This window comes from Astatotilapia calliptera, chromosome 6 (assembly GCF_964374335.1).
Source record: "Astatotilapia calliptera chromosome 6, fAstCal68.1, whole genome shotgun sequence".
NCBI lineage: Eukaryota > Metazoa > Chordata > Actinopteri > Cichliformes > Cichlidae > Astatotilapia > Astatotilapia calliptera.
The window spans coordinates 43692868-43710316 of record NC_137427.1 but is presented as its reverse complement, the minus strand read 5'-3'; the positions used below and the strand labels follow the sequence as shown (position 1 = coordinate 43710316).

General features: G+C 42.6%; 1 long non-coding RNA gene across 1 annotated transcript; it reads left to right on the top strand.

Annotated features, from left to right (window-relative positions):
* Nucleotides 1-9396: 9396 nt before the first annotated feature.
* LOC113017620 (uncharacterized) lies at nucleotides 9397-9881 on the top strand. The gene is made up of 2 exons (XR_013909563.1): nucleotides 9397-9625; nucleotides 9720-9881. It is a non-coding gene; the product is annotated as an uncharacterized LOC113017620 (long non-coding RNA).
* The last annotated feature ends 7568 nt before the right edge of the window (nucleotides 9882-17449 follow it).

Here is a 17449-nt window from a genome sequence, read left to right as displayed (position 1 = left end):
CCTGGAAGTCCCGAGGTCAAAATGGGAGATGCCCCCAAGGGTGGTGGAGAATGACCGAGCTAAGATCCTGTGGGACTTCCAGATACAGACAGACAAAATGGTGGTGGCTAACCAACCGGACATAGTGGTGGTAGACAAACAGAAGAAGACGGCCGTAGTGATCGATGTAGCGGTTCCGAATGACAGCAACATCAAGAAGAAGGAACATGAGAAGCTCGAGAAATACCAAGGGCTCAGAGAAGAGCTCGAGAAGATGTGGAGGGTGAAGGTGACGGTGGTCCCAGTGATAATCGGAGCACTAGGTGCGATGACTCCCAAGCTAGGCGAGTGGCTCCAGCAGATCCCGGGAACAACAGCGGAGATCTCTGTCCAGAAGAGCGCAGTCCTGGGAACAGCTAAGATACTGCAGGACCCTCAAGCTCCCAGGCCTCTGGTAGAGGACCCGAGCTTGAAGGATTGACCCAAAAGCATCTGGCTGCAGCCACTGGGGAGCACTATATTGCGATCTCCAAACTAACTGGAAACACATAACTTCAGTTAAATCGACTTTGATAGCAAAAACTAAATTGTATTTTTGTTACTATTGATGCTGCTGATAAATAAATTTGATTTTACGTGTTTTTACATCCAGAAATGCATATACTATTATATATTGTACATATATTTATTAGTTTCAGATGTAGCCATTCTTATATTTTGCTTGTTTACGTTATTGTATTTTGCACAACTCTGTTGCTTGTGAAGCTCGCACACAAGAATTTCACTCACATGTGCTGTACCAATGTACCTGCACATGTGATGTGACAATAAAAGTGATTTGATTTGATTTGATTTTTTAACAATCTGGGTTCATTAAAAAGAATCCCCATCCCTCTAACTTTTTCGTGGCCAAAAGTGTCTATGTGTTATGTTTTTGTTTCTTTGCTACTTTTTCTGCATAAAGCTTTTTCACAAATATAAAATAGTCATTACTTTTTACATTTTTAATCCTTCAAACACCCTTTTCTTTTTTTAACAGCAAATTGTTTTGTGCGTTCTGATTACTGTAGAGCAGGGGTGTGAAACTCAAATACACAGTAGGCCAAAATTTAAAACTGGAACAAAGTCGCGGGCTAACGTTAATATTTATTGAAACATATTTATTCCTCCAGATATAAGAATGAATCTTTTCTTATGGACTCAAACACGTTTTGCTGAAAAACTGAATATTGAACAAGCAAAGCTTAATACTAAACAATATATATATTAGCTGTATAATACCAGTAGGCCAGCTCTAATAGTAATTTGGTACGGCTTCGCGGGCCAAATGTAATTAGGCTGCGGGCCAAATTTGGCCAGAGTTTGACACCTATGCTGTAGACCATTGTCAATCAATCTAGTGCCGTGTCTTCTGCACGGCAGCAGTCCCCAACACCCGGCCTGTTTGGTACCGGGCCGCGAGAGTTGAGGCTCGGGTGTGAAGTGTATGGTTTTCAGGGTTTTTAATCATTAAGTCGGGTTCCCTGGGTCTTTTCCCGTGTTATAGCCGTGTGTTATATTTTGAAAGAACTATTTACGCGTTACCATAGCAACCAGAGAGCATCAAGAAGCAGAGAGGAGGATGTTACTCTCAATGTTGTTGGTGCATTTCAGGAGGACGCTGCAAATAAAGTTACACAATCACACAGTGAATTCACATTTATTATTATATTTACAAAATACCACAGTTTTTGTCTTTGTTTGTATCATTTTATTTTGTTGTATTAACCGCGACACCATGAAGGCTGGTCCGTGAAAATATTTTCTGACATTAAACTGGTCCATGGTGCAAAAAAGGTTGGAGACCGCTGCTGTACAGTACATAATGAGTTTAGTTTGTCGAATTTATATAAACCTACAATCGCTAGCAGTGTAACTCTGAAGTGCTGCACTGTGTGTTTGTAAGTTTTCTCCCCAACAAACACAACAATGCCGTTTGTTTTGCGGCAATGTTTTGCACGGTTTCATTTTATAACGGACTTATGTTTCTACGAAGGTTTGAACTTTAAGAGTGTTTAAGCACAAGGAAAAAAGTGTGAAAATGTTCGTGTTTGTCTGAGGAAAGTGTATAAAGCATGTAGTGAGGAGTTTTGCAGTCTTAAAACAGCTACAATAATTGTAAAAAATGAAGTTTACTACATCGCAGATTTCACCTACCGCGGGTTATTTTTAGAACGTAACACCAGCGATAAACGAGGGACCACTGTATTATTAATAGTAGAGTCTGGGGCATCTAATTGATTAACAACAACATTGATTATCATGCACTATTATTTTTGTTCAAGGACAGCAAAAAATATAAAACTCTCTCTCAGCTTGTCCGTTGCCAAAAATGAAGTACTCTGAAGTATAAACAATGATGTTACATCTACACTTAAATGTTTTACGATAAGTATGGAAACAAGTGAACAACATTTTATAATAATTTTAACTGGAATTCTGAATTCTGAAAAACAAACAACACATAAAAACCACAAACAAACAGCCAGTGCCTTCATCTGTCCATTAAGTGTCAAACATCACATTGACCCGTAGTCTCTGCTCGTCAGCACATTTAAAAAGAGCTCCATGTCCCCTGCAAACTGAAAAACAAAGAGGAAGAAGTCCCTCTACACAAAAACACGGCAGATGACAGGCCAGGCAAACATCTATTGACCTGTTTGAATGCCTCCTCATCATGTCAGCCTTGAAGTTTTTTTTTTTTGTAAGAAGAGTAAGACCACAGTGAGGGCGTTTCATTTTCATGGACTTTCCACAAGCCGCAGTTTCATTTAGCACAGAGGGAGGAGCACATGAATGTTCTACTGAAGATTCAGAAAATAAATTAGATGCTGGAGACAAGACATGGAGAGGGAGATGGGGCTCCACGGAGAGTTCAGTGGGGAGCAGTCCTAAACGCTGACATGACAATAATTGCTTTGCCATATCCCCACGCTGTATGACTGTTGCAGACAGGGCAGTGAAAGTGCACCGGCATATCATTTTGTCTGTAAGAACATGTAATTTAAATGCAGTTGTATAGAATGCAATCAATTTATCTAACAATCAGATTGTACATATTAACAAAAATATCCAAGCCATCCTCAATATTGAAAGCAAAATGGTGTGGATCACAAGAGCTGTCAGGAAATGTGGTGAACAGGAAAAAACATTTAATGAAAACACTTTTTTCTCATGCTGATGAATGAACTGAACTGTACAATGTGAAAAGCAACATTTAAGTCAACAAAGAGACTGCAGAGGTGCTGAAATGAAGTGCATATTTATAACTTTAACTATGAGGTACCAACATACCTTTGAAGGCAAAGCATTTTTAATGTGTCCATTTATATGCTCCTCAATCTTTGCCCTGACAGTAGGGCTGAAAGTGGGGCACAGAGGGCAGTGAAGGGGCCAAAACGTGGAGCATTCCTGCGATTCTGGCTTGGAGATAAATAGATAAACACCATATACACATTTAAGTTCAGGTTTTAGCAGAAATAACACGTTACAGTTAGCATGTAAGAGAAAATTCTTTACAAAAACATAATTTACAAGACACTTCCGGTTTCCAGCTAGTGTGGAGGTCCCAATATGGCGCTCCCCAGTGGCTGCAGCCAGACCCTTCTCAATTGACTGCCCACAGGGGCGAGTGGGAAATTTATATATATATATATATATATATATATATACATATACACATATATACATATATGTATATATACTGTATATATGTGTGTGTGTGTGTGTGTGTGTGTGTGTGTGTGTGTGTGTGTGTGTGTGTGTGTGTGTGTGTGTGTGTGTATGTATATATGACTCATATAAATTTTTTAGCAGCTGTTACATTTGAACTCAAACCTAGATGATCTTTTTCTAAACCTAAGTTGAAATACATGTATCTGCATTTTAAACTCTGTGCTTTAACAAACTTTCACATGGAAACATCTGCTTTTGTTGACTACATTCTAGAGGCCCCTTCCTCTCAGAGTTACTTCAGAACCTGGAGGCTTCCTCACAATCTGCTTCCTGGAGTCACAGCGCCACCTGCAGCTGTAGCCAAGCCTGCACAACATTTTAACCCTTGTATGGTGTTCGGGTCTGTGAGACCCGTTTTCAGTTTTTCTCAAAAGAAAAATTAAACAATTTATTATTTTTTCAACCTGAAATTCATTGGCTTTGGCTTATTTTCTGTGAGGAACATAAATCCGAACTAATTTTCAATGACCTCATACTGTACCTCCCCCCACGCATTTACATTACATACAAGGTGTTCGGGTCCACTGGACCCAGGCCTAATAAAAGTGTTGAAAGTGCAGGTCCTGTGTTCCCACACTCTGTCTTCCTCCTTTCTGGTGCTGCTGATAGTGTTTTCTTCCCCTCCTGCTCCGCACAAAGTTGCAACATTGTTGAAAATTCAACTATCAACACCGTCTGCTCTGACATTCCCGCACATTTTACCCTCTTTCTTGAGGGATCCAAATTTTATTTTCTCATACCCTGTCCCACCTGCAAATTAGGGGCATAATACTATAAATAAGACTTTGCCAGTGTGGTTCTTTATCACAACTGATAAAGATGGCAAAAGATTATCTGCTGCGAGGGCCATCCAATTGATTTTGGAAGAGAGAGGAGCTTCGGATGATGATGTTGACAAAGAGGTTTCAGAATATTTCACATTTCTGAAAATTCAGAGTCTGACAGTGACTTTGAAGAAGAGGATGAGGTTGAGCACCATTTAGTAACAAAACGAAGACGAGTACCCCATCTGCAGCCAGCTCCAGGACCAGAACAAGCCCACCAGACAGCAAGTGAAGAAATATGGATGTCAATAAATGGTGAAATTGAATGGTCTTCTTGCCCAAGAAATGAGCCACCCTGCAGAGCTGTTACTGTGATAAGCCAGGGCCAACACGGCTGGCAGTTACTCATGTGCAGGACATCAAGTCTTCATTTGAGCTTTTCATCCCAGATTCCATCCAGAAAATTATTCTGGATTGCAGTAATCTAGAAGGAAGGTGTTTTTTTTGGAGAGAGGTGGAAGGAGACCAAATTCATCTAAGAACCCCAAAGACCTACTTTGGGGTTTTTATCCTTGCAGGAGTTTTCAGGTCCAAAGGGGAATCGACAGAATCCCTGTGGGATGCAGAAACCGGCAAGAACCTATCCGTGCATCAGTGTCTCTGGAAAACTTCCACAAAATTTCCAGGATTATCCGTTTTGATAACCGAGACGACAGACCAGCTCGACGGCAGAGAGACAAGCTAGCTGCCATCAGGACAGTGTGGGATAAGTGTGTGCACCACCTCCCCCTGTTTTACAAACCTGGGCCTAATGTCACCATTGATGAGCAGCTGATCCCATTTAGTTGTGAAACATATTGCTTCACGTGTAAATGTGTTGTGTCTTTACACTCACTCCACTTGATTATAATGGATTTATTTTTTTATAACATTTTATAAAAAAAAACAAAAAACGAGAAGCACATTAATTCATAAATGTGATCTAACAAAGGTAAAGGGAAAAAATTAACCATGTTTGCTGTTCATATGGTTTGTAATTGGGATGAAGTAAACATCTGTTGAGTAATTTAACATAAAATTGTTTGATAGTGTTAATTTGGAAAGCCAAAACTCCACCAGACCCATGAACACTGGCTGAGTAACAAAAATATGAACACCACACAAGGCTTAAACAACAGATGATAATTCAGTTTCTCTTCTGGATTTAACCCTTTTCTACTGTTCAAATCAGTAATCATAATGACAGAGTTGTTCATATATAGATATTTATCTTATTTTGTTACATAAAGCATTATCCTGTGGAAACATCTGCTAAGCTAAAGAAAATGTGTGCAAGGTATCTTGATTCTATTAAGCAATGAAGTGTGTGTGCCAAAATAAAAGCATGAGATTTCAAAAGTTTAAAGATGAAATTTTAGCTAACACTTCAATAATAATTTTGCATGGTATATGCAGAAAATAAAAAATAACACATTTTCTAAATAAATATATTTATTTATTTAAATATATTAAATATATTTCTATTGACACAAAATTCTCACCAGGGCCCTATTTCAGGAAGCCGGTTTAGAAAACTCAGAGTGAAAAACGATACTCAGGGTTGAGTAACCCCGAACTGTCCAACTCGGAATATTCGGTTTCAGAAAGGCTGATAACAATTAGTTCAGTCAACGTGGAGTTGCGTTAACCCCGAGTTAAGCGCGCGCACGAGGATACATAAAGCCCTGATTAGTGGAGCACAGATTAAGCAAGTCACCATGGAGACGGAGGGAAAGAAGGCGCGGTCAATGTATTTTACAGCGCTTGAGGCCGAAATTCTGATGGCAGCATATGCCGATAACATGCAAATTGTGCGGAAAAAAGTAACACAGCCTCAGCTGCAAAAGAAAGGGAGCATGCATGGCAAAACATAGCCGACAGAGTCAATGTGTGAGTGTTAATTTAAACATTGATCTAGGGATTTCCACCCATTTAACACGTTATTTTATTTTATTTTATTTTTTACATTTTATTTTGTGATGTGATGTGAGCGCAGGTGCAACCCAACAGGCCCCAAACGTTCCTGGCAGCAAGTAAAAATGAAATATAAAAATATAGTCCAAACAGGTAAGGTGTAATTGTATTGTGAGCCATAGTGCTTGGTCTGTTTGTCCGATGTAAATCAATTGCAGTTAGAGGCTACATTAATTTCCCCTCTGTAAGCTTATTGAAATTATCTGAGCACATTACAAGTACATATTTGCTTACTCTGTATGCTCAAATGCGACCCGTTATAGCCAACAGAAAAAAGCGGAGGCCCGAAAAACAGGTGGGGGTCCTCCACCACCACCACTCACAGAGGCTGAGCAGTTGGCTTCCACATTTGTGATAATGTTGGCAGCATCACATATGATCTTCACAGTGCAGAGAACACAAATTAGCATCCATTACTATAATGAAATAATTTGTTAGTTTGAAATGCTACAGGGAACTATGTACCTGTACATTAATGCTGTGGAAAGACTTCCTGTTCACAGTCTCCTTCATTTACTGAAGGAGCAATGATTGGAATGTGAGTGCCATCTATACAGCCAATCACACCTGGGAACCGTGGGAATAAATGTAAAATTTAAGTAGTAGTTCAAATATCACCACATCATGAATTAAGTTTTGTTCATCCTGCTATTACCATACCTGCAATTTTGTGGAATCCCTCTTTGATAAATCTTGTGGGTCTATGACCGGGGAACACCACAAACGAGTGCAGGAGACGTTTCAGTGCAACTGTAACATTCCTGACTGCCCGACAGACGGTAGCCTTGGAAACGTGCTCAGCGTCACCAATATTATACAGAAAGCTCCCGTTTGCAAAAAACCGAAGTGCGATACAAATAATATGTACAGAACTGAGAGAATGTCCGCGATGTGTTACATGAGCAATATTAGGCCTGAGGATGTTATTCAAATAAATTATAGATTGTGCTGAAAAACGGTAACGTTCACACAGAAAATCATCAGGAAATGATAAAATGTCCGAACGCGCTCTAATCACTCTCTCCCGGCGGAGAGCTCTGCAGAGAATTTGGGCTTCAACATCTACTGGCTCTTCAAGGAAGGGACACGCCATGTCTGACACTTCCTACAGTCAGGTTTCCGACAAAGAGGCGGAGAAGGTCAGGGTTAGTTGAAGTAAACCTGCTAGGGGGCAGGTTAGCTTCACGGAGTGTGTCGTCATAGTAACTCACTCAGAATTAATCTAAACTCGCTTTGTGAAACCGAAAACTCAGAGTTTTCGTTAACTCAGGGTATACTTACTCAGAGTTTGCACTAAACCGGCTTCCTGAAATAGGGCCCAGATGTCTGTAAGAATCCCAACCACACATGCAAAGAAATCAAACCATAGATTTCCATAAATGATGAAATGACACAGGGACACAGTACTGAACACATGAAGAAAGGGAGCTGCAAACAGGGAGCGCCAGCTGAACCCGATCAGTAATCAGAAAGCAACACTCAGTGCACATATCAGCGGGTTCAGTCCCAACTGATAGCCTATAAAAAGGTGTGTCATTACCAAAGTGTCACACAAGAAACAATCATACTTCACAGCCTTATTGTTGCAAACATACTGATGGCATCGCTTACAGAAGAATTTCTAAACTGCTGGAGACCAGAACATCAGCTCCCCATAAACTGGCCTCGACCAGCTGCTGCCCTCAGGATTTCAGACAGAGTGAAAAGAATTACTGAGAGTTGTCCGAGGGGCCGACATGTGCAGAGCTACAGAAAGGCTTAGGACCAGCAGGTGCAATAGTTTCAAAGAAAACACAAGTAATCCACTTAACCATGACCTGTATGCACGCTCATCACACATAGCTGAAGGAAAAAGCATGTTGAAGAACATTTAGACAAGCTTGTTAAATACTGGGAGAAAATTTAACTCTTTGGATGCCATAGTCCACATCACCCCCAAAACACCATACCAACAGTGAAGTTTGGCGATGAGGCAATCTTTCAGCAGCAATGGCACGCATCATATAATTGAAGGAAGGATGAATGGAAAAATGTACGGAGACAAACGATCTGCTTCAGTGTACCACGATGATGAAAATGAAAGGAGTGTGGGCTTTTTTACCAAGACAGTGATCCCAAACACACAGCCAACTCAGGGAAATAAAATAAAGCTCCTTGAATGGCCCAGCCAATCAACTGACCTGAATCCAATTTAAAACCTAGAGAATCTGGGAACCTAAGGTTCAGATTTCATAGAAGGGACACACTGAACCTTCAGGAATTGAAAACTGTGTAGAAGAATGGGCCAAAGTCCCACTTGAGCATGCATGCAATTAGTTTCTCCATATAGAAGGTGTCTTGAAGCTGTCATCACCAATATTCACATGAAATATTAAATTTCAATGTAAATATCAGTAAACCTGTTCATCTTGCTCTGTGCATTCACCCATTCACACAAGCACGTTTTTCGAAGTGCTTTATAGCTAACATTCACACACACTCATACTCCGATGAATGCATCGGAGAGAAATTTGGGGTTAGTATCTTGCCCAAGGATATTTGGCATGCAGACTAGGGGAAGGCAAGAATCGAACCACCAACCTTCCGATTAGTGGATGACCTGCTCTACCACCTGAGCCCTGTTAAAAACAAGTGTTAAAAACACAACAGCTGTCATGGTCTGCGGTGGGTGGCTGGAATTTCCATAAGGCTCCTGAACTGACCTGGGATCCGCCCCTGGGCAGGGCCAACTCCAGCTCCCGCACACCTGGAGCCTATTGCAGGCAATCAAGCCAGAGGGATTTAAACCACACGTTGATGTTCATTCACTGCCAGTTCGTCATCAACACATGTTGGTAACAGGCCTTATATGTTAAGTTCTTGCTGTGATTCATCCTGTTAACACGACTCTCTTGTGCTACAGTTGCTGTATCCACCTTGGCTCACACTCCACCTCTGGACTCAGGATACCTAGTAATCATTCTGGAAATCTCTCTGTGCCTCACCTGCCTGCTCTCCTGCCATCACACTCCATCTGAAGCCCCGGATCTCAGGCCAGCTTTTCCACGCCACTCAGCCTCCCCTGGATCTTCATCACCCCCCTCTCAACACTCCAGGTCCCTAACTGCAAGCAAGAATTGCTGCTCTTACAACTGGCCACTGCAGAGCTGCCTTCACTACCTACCTAACTCCTATATCCTCTTCCTTCAGTGTGACTGCTCCCCACTCAGCTCCGTTCCGCATCTCAGGCCTCATTCCCTCGCCATAGCCACGTTCCCCAGGCCACGCTGCACCAAGACTCCACGTCTCGTTGTTTTTTGTCTTTGCCACGTTTTTCTCTTGCACTTAAACCTAATAAATTGTTGCATCATCTGCTGTCTCCGCTCTGGGTTTCTGCACCTGAGTCCTGTTCAGTACCGGCCACCCGGCCACGTGACAACAGCCTTAATAAACGCAGAAAAGTTTGGACCCAGAAGCAGGGTTCATATGTCATCACTTAACAACTGAACAGTCATTGTCACTGTACACATAACAGAAACAAATTTCTCTGTCTGAAAAGCTGCAGTTGCGCTTTGGCATCTTTTAAAGATCATCAGGCGCACTGCTGCGCACTGTCTGTCCCATTTGTGAGCGCAGAACATCAACTCACAAAGCAGCAGCTCGGGGATGACATCACACATATGGGTCTTCTGTAGGAAAACCCGGACATTTTCATCAATCTCAAAAATCCCCCCCAACAGAACGTGAAAAGTGGACCTGTCCGGGGAGAAGAAGACGGTTGGTCACCCTAGTTTATCCCTACCCCCATTTATGTTAAATGTACCTATTCCTAAAACTGCCATATAAGACAGAGATAAGAGAAAAATAGAGAAGACAGTGAAAGCCATCCAAAGGACCACCTTTTGTGCTCCAAAATTTACTGTGATTTTGTTTATTTATTTACTTTTTGAATGGACATTACACTCCTTAAGACAGTTAAAATGGCAAATGTATTGAAGATCTGCACACCATGTCAACAGAGTGCAAAATATAAGGCAAGGCAAGTTTATTTGTATAGCACAATTCAACAACAAGGTGATTCAAAGTGCTTTACAGAGACAAATAAAAAGCATGATTTAAAATTGATTAAAACAAGCAAACAAACTAACTAACTAACTAACAACAAACAAAACAGTATATAAAATCAAAACAGATAAAATCAGTAGTTAAATGTAAGTTTTGAAATTTAAGCTTAAAAATGTGGATTTGGTGCTTTATTCAAATGCAGCTGAGAATAGGTGAGTCTTCAACCTGGATTTAAATAAACTGAGTCTTTCAGCTGATCAAAATATAACATAAATAAATAATGCTGCCAATAGTTCACATAAGCCCAATTACAGCTGTTGTAATTAATCAATACCTAAGCCGGATACGTCACTGACCTGTATATGAAAAATACTTGACCCATTCATTATAATCATCCTCGTCATGAAACGGGACGAAGGGCCGCGGCGGCGGCTCGGGGTGGGGGAGGTGGGGGTCAGGCGGAACCCCGTCTATAGCGGGTCTCGTCGCAGCATCGGACAAAGACACCTAAACGGCTGTAGCCCTCCATCGATTGCTTGAACCGGTGCGTTTCTTTTGTGTTTGTCCCAGTAGCGACTGGCGGGTGACCACTGAAGTACACGGGGATGGTCGGTTGGTTTCCGCGACAATCGCTGCTCCCCCCTTTCGCGCTCTCCAATCGCGACGCAGTCCGATTCAGAGATGCAGATCCCCTCGTCACCGTTCTCGCTGCCGTTGCGACCAAACGGCTCCATTCCCGGTTACGTGAGCTATGGAGAAAGAGCTCGTAAATGTCCCGAGTCATCGATGCAGACGCACTCGGCCTACAAGTAGTCAGTGGGTACGTTCATACCAAGGTTATTATCGTTAACGAAAACTAACGAAATAACGAAAACTAGAAGTGAAAAACATTTTCGTTAACGGAAATAAAAAGAAAAAGAAAAAAAGGAAAACTAACTAAAACTGTAATGAGTGTTCACAAAACTAACTAAAGTTAACTGAATTTATAGCAAAAATGTGTTTAGTTTTCATTGATGTGTGCGTGTCCTACAATAGCCAAGGGTGAAAATGAAGTTTAGTTTCCAGATTTTTGCTTGCTGTGTCTCATTATGCCAGCAGGTGGCAGCACGTTAGTCAAGTCGTCTGTGTTGCTGCTCCGTCCACGCGCAGAATCATGTCAGGAAAAGTCGGGAGAAAGCGCCAGAGTCCAATTTGGGATTACTTTGAATATGACTGTGTTTTGGATAAAGCAAGTGTCTTGTAGTGGAAAGAGACAAATTATGAGGGACATTTCTAAAGGGAAAAAATCCCACAAACCTTAAAGTGCACTTGAAAAGCTCACACAAGAAGGCTAACCTAGCTTACCTTGAGAAGGTACGGGAGCACACTCAACCCTCATCCCCAGAAACAGAAGCTAACCCCAGGCAAGGCAGCGTGATGCATCCCTAGACAACAGGACGGGGACATCTACATAACTGTGTGAGTCAATTGCCTTCAAAAAGTTTATCAATTCACTTGAACCAAAATTACGAACACCCGGTGTTGCAAGAGCTAATAGTCTCATTGGGGCCAAGATAGAGCTTTTATAGTTGCCTGGTATCAATGGTTGTTCACCTGCCTTTATTTATTTATTTATTTATTTAAAGAACCCATAGGTGGGCATGTGAGTTGTCTGTCTCTGCGTGTTAGCCCTGTGACAGACAAGCGACCTGTCCAGGGTGCAGGGTATGGTAGCTTGAATAGCAACATACCCAAGGATAAGCAGAAGCGCATGACTGATGTGATGAAACTGGGATTTTGTTACACTTAATTATTGCAAACACAACTAAAACTATAACTGAAACTAATCAAAACTAAACTGAAACTAAGGACTTTCAAAAAAATAAAAACTAAACTAAACTAGCAAACAATTGGTAAAAACTAATTAAAACTGATATAAAATTGAAAATCTGAAGTCAAAACTAAATAAAAATAAAAACTAATGAAAATTGCAAAACTATTAAAACCCTGGTTCACACTGCAGGTCTTGATGCTCAATTCCGATTTTTTGATCAAATCCGATTTTTTTGTCTGCTCGTTCACACTACAAATAAAATGCAACAGCAAATGCTCTCTAGTGTGAACGCTCAAAGCGCCCACATGCGCAAAAGAAGACGTCACACACAACGCGCTCTGTTTAGACCCAGAGCAAACAGTATTGGTTGACTGATGGCCCTTAATATAAAGACTTCGGACTTTATGTTTCCCAATTTTTACTTTAAGTTATTTTATTTACCTAATAACCTAATAATGATCCTTATTGCTGTTTTAGAGAGAAGCGGTGCTTCAAAGGATAGTTGCAGATTTCTGTCAGAATCTGCAGATTATACAGTACAAATAAAATGTTCACATTTCTCCAACGTTGTCTTCCCAACACTTTCACTGACATCTACGCTGGACGGCCAGGAAGCGTTCGCATGTCTTCTTGGGCGCTTCTCCGGAGCTGATAATTGTCGTCTGTCTTGTGTCAGTGACGTAAAAGACGTATTTAATGCAACATGACCATCAAACAGCAGTCGCTTTCTAAAACATCGGATATGTATCGGATTCAGTACCACATACGAAAGTGACCCAGATCGGATTGGAAAATATTGGATTTGTGCCGTTCACACTGTCAGACCATGATCGGATATGGGTCGCATAGAGTCAAAAAAATTGGATTTGATGCGCTTTCGCCTGCAGTGTGAACGTAGCCAGTGTGTCAATAGGTAGCTTTTTTCAGCCATCTTCGGTTTTGAGAGAGAGATAGAGAGAGAGGGGTCAGTTGGACCCCAGGGGGCCGCGGCGCTCGTCGTCGTTGTCAGAGGGGTCTTGTCGCGAAACCGGCCGCAGGGGTAGTACATGACGTCGCACCTCGAGCACACGTGAATGCGGCAGGCACAGCAAACGATCTTGGTCTTGACGTCCTTGCTCCTGGGACAGACACGGCACCTCTGCCTCTTGACTGGGGTTTCCTGTAGCTTGTTGCGGCGGGAATCGAGAGCGGAGAGAGCTTCTCCTTCTCGCCTTCCTCCTCGCGTTCCTCCTCGTCAGGAGACTGAGCGCTTTGCCCAGATGCTCGAGAAACAGCCTTCGTTTGTTGAGTTTGCCTGACATCCAGTCCGGGTGGATCTCCCTCCAGAGGACCAACACGTTGTAGGCCACCACGTCCACCATGTTGTGGAAAACCATCTAGAAGTCTTTCTTCTGCAGCTGTAGGTCCCCGCGACCTTGTCTAGGTTGTCAACACCTCCCCTGGTTTGATTGTAATGCAGCACCATTGAGGGTTTCGCGGGGCCACCGCCGTCAGGGTTGATGCTCGGCTCCAGTGGCGACCCGGAGGGCCCGACGTAATGGTGAGAGGTGGTGAGCATGAGCTCATGCAACGTGAAGAAGTTGTGGCAGGTGATGTTGCATCCGGATCCATGACCACTCGAGCGACCAGGTTCTTTTTGGGAGGACCAAGCTTGTTGGGCTTGTCGGCGTACACATCAATTTTTCATGCATAGCTGGACCGGGTGTCGCACGTGACCCAAATCTCAATCCCGTACCTGGCCGGTTTGCTTGCCATGTATTGCTTTAACGGACACCTTCCTGTAGGTGAGACGATGAGAAACCGAGAGAGAGTTCAGAAGGTGTCCAAATTTCACAAACACACAGGGAGAACAAAAAAACAAATAAAAGCCGCCCCCCACAAAAATACAAAAATTACAAAAAAATACATTGAGGAATTGAGGAAAACTGAGTATCCGTCCCATACGTCCCATACGTGCCAATATCATTATCATCACACACACCGGCGAGTATCAGAAGCCCTACGTAGGCTCGGAACTCGACGCGGCCCATGGGCTTCCAACCGTCGATGGCAGTCTGGTGCCTGGACGCTTCCAGGTTGGTCATCGCCGAGCTCCTCCGGCAGCAGCACGGGCTCCTCCGGCTCGGGCTCAGCAGGTCCGGGTGGCGAAAAAGATGGCTGAGCCGTGGCTACAGGCAGATGAGACGACAGAGGCGCCACAGCTGCAGATGTTGGAGCAGCGAGGGGTGTAGAGACATCCGACTGAGGTAACGCTGCCTGAGCTAACGGCTGGCTAAAAGCAGCGTCAGCGACGTCAGCGACGTCATCACCCACTGTAGACACAGACAAAGATGGTAAGGAAAACGAAAAATCGTCCTTATTACTCACCACAGCCGGCTCTGGAGATGTCCGGGAATCCGGCTGCGGCGAGGAGCGCCGGCGGCGTGAACGTAGTTTCCGTGTAGATGTCGGTGCCGGCACGTCAGGCTGTAAATCCACCGGCTGTCCAGGCCGGTGAGCAGCCTGAGTAGGAGAGTGGTGGCGGAGGATAGAAAGCAGAAAGTCCAGGACAACTGGGTTGAGGGAGTCCACCAGCCAGGGGAACTTAAAAAACGTCTCCTGCAGCCGACTTTCTACAGCGCGACAAAACCCTTCCCTGGGCTTCTCCCACCATAAGTCATACAGTTTATAAATGGTGTCCATTACCTCCCTCCTGAGCCTCTCCTCAGAGACCGCTGGGTCCATGCTTGGCGGGATCACTCTGTCACAGTTTTGGCAGGGCAAACCGTGGGGATGTGGGAAAAGGAGGACCCAGTTGCGGTACTCTGTCTAAGCAGTGCGTTTATTTATGGTGAATGAAACAATAACAGTAAATCTCCATGCTCTCCCGTGACTCCCGTGTCGTGTCTTCTCAAAAAGTCCGTGCTCTGTGTTCTCCACTCTCGTGTGTCCACACACACCCCGTGCCTGCTGCCCTCCGATGTGTCACGCTCCTCTTGAGGGGAAAATAACAGAGCCAGCCGTAAAGACACTGTATTCCAGTAGGCATACACTCACAGACTTTAACTGAGCTAAGACTGACATGAAGTCAGTGGGAACTCCATCGGTCTCCTAAAAAGCTCCCCCGACGAGCCTGATCACCAGCAGGTGTGTGTGTGGCTTCAGGCGTGGCCAATCCTCTAGCAGGACCACGCCCATCAGGCCTGCAGGTGCTTGGCATCCACACAAATATATACGCACACATACCTACACACGCCTACACATACAATAAGTGGAACACCGAACAGAAGCATAGACTTAAAAATACATATCACAATAACAAGTCCATAACTGTTCAGGGATCCTTGGTCGCTCAGACCCAGGACCCTGACAGTTTTTGTATTATATGATTTATTTATTACATTTTATGTGGAGTGAATAAATAAAAGTATATTTGTGGTCGCCCCTAGAGACAAAGCACGTACAAACTCCAAAACACGTACGAACTCCAACACACATACAAACCCCGAAGCACATAAAAACTCCAAAAGTGGCAATCCTGCGCTGCGAGGACCTACAAAGAAGGGGGGTGTAGGATGGCAGCAAAAAAGGAAGAACCTGGATATAAGAAAGTATTTTTCAAAGAAAGCTGTCAGTCACGTAAAGTCAAGTTCACTCATAACATGTGTCCGTTATAATAACTTTACAGGCTATGCTACATCGTAGATGCCAACCCTCCTGATTTTTCCGGGAGAATCCTGAATTTCAGTGGCCCTCCCGAAAATCCATTCTTCTGAATTTCTCCCGATTTTCCACCGGACAACAAAATTGAAAACCCATGTATACATTTTAAAATATATTTATAATATATTTTGAAATGTATTTTAGCACATGTATTTTTTGCCTTTTTTTGTGGAACCCCAACTTACGAATACCCCGTTTCACAAAAAATTCAAGTTACGAAGGCACTGAACGGCAATATTTTTGCACGTGTTACGGCAAAATGCCCGTGTAGCGAAATCCGCTGGCTCTGATTGGCTGAGCCTACAATGCCCACAATGCCTTCCGAATCATGTCACAACCCCTTGGCTTCCGTACTTGTGCTTCGCTGTTCCACTTGAAAGACGTATTGTTGTTCTAGTTGTTCTAGCTATCGTTCAGCATCGCCTCAGTCAAAATGCGCGATGGGTGCTTCGACTTACGAAAATTTTCGATTTACGAAAGACCCTCGGGAACGAATTAATTTCGTAAGTTGGGGTTCCACTGTATTTCAAAATACAAATTAAAACTATTTAAAATTATTCAAAAATATATATATAAATATATATATATATATATATATATATATATATATATATATATATATATATATATTTTTTTTTTTACCCTTAATATATTTCAACCTAAGCAAACACATTCACATGTAACAGCTGAAAAAAAATATCTTTATTTGATGTCTAAAACATACATATAGCATATCAATCAAGCAAAAAACATACATTTTATAATTTTATTCTCATTACATACTTAAACATTGTAAAAGAAACACACACACACATTTGTGTGTGTATATATATATATATATATATATATATATTTTTTTTTTGTTTATTTTTAAAATCACCATGGCAATGCGCATGCGCATACTCTCCTGCACGCATAGGCTTTTGGAGTTGACGTAATGCCGCAATGCATTGTGGGAGCGCAGCACCATATTGGCAGGCCATGAATCAAAACAAACACACTGTGTTGGAAGGAAAATTGCTACGAACCATTCTAAAAAGCAGCTCAAAAGAAAAAGGACATTATAGAGACAGATTGCATCCAGATGCAAAGAGACGGTACTTGCAAAAAATAGCATGCATTGGAAATGTGGACCCATATGAAATACAGCAGTGGTGTATTAACCCTCAAGACCAACCGCTATTGACTTACAATGATATATTCTCGTACCTTGTCTGTGGAGTCAGCGCATACAGGGTGCCCCAATTTTGCAATTATAAATCTCTGAAGGTGCACATCCACCAAGGACTGGGTACAAGATTTGGCTTTTTTTAAGCCTCCACGGTGTGAATACGTCATTATTCAAACAAAGGTAAGTAAT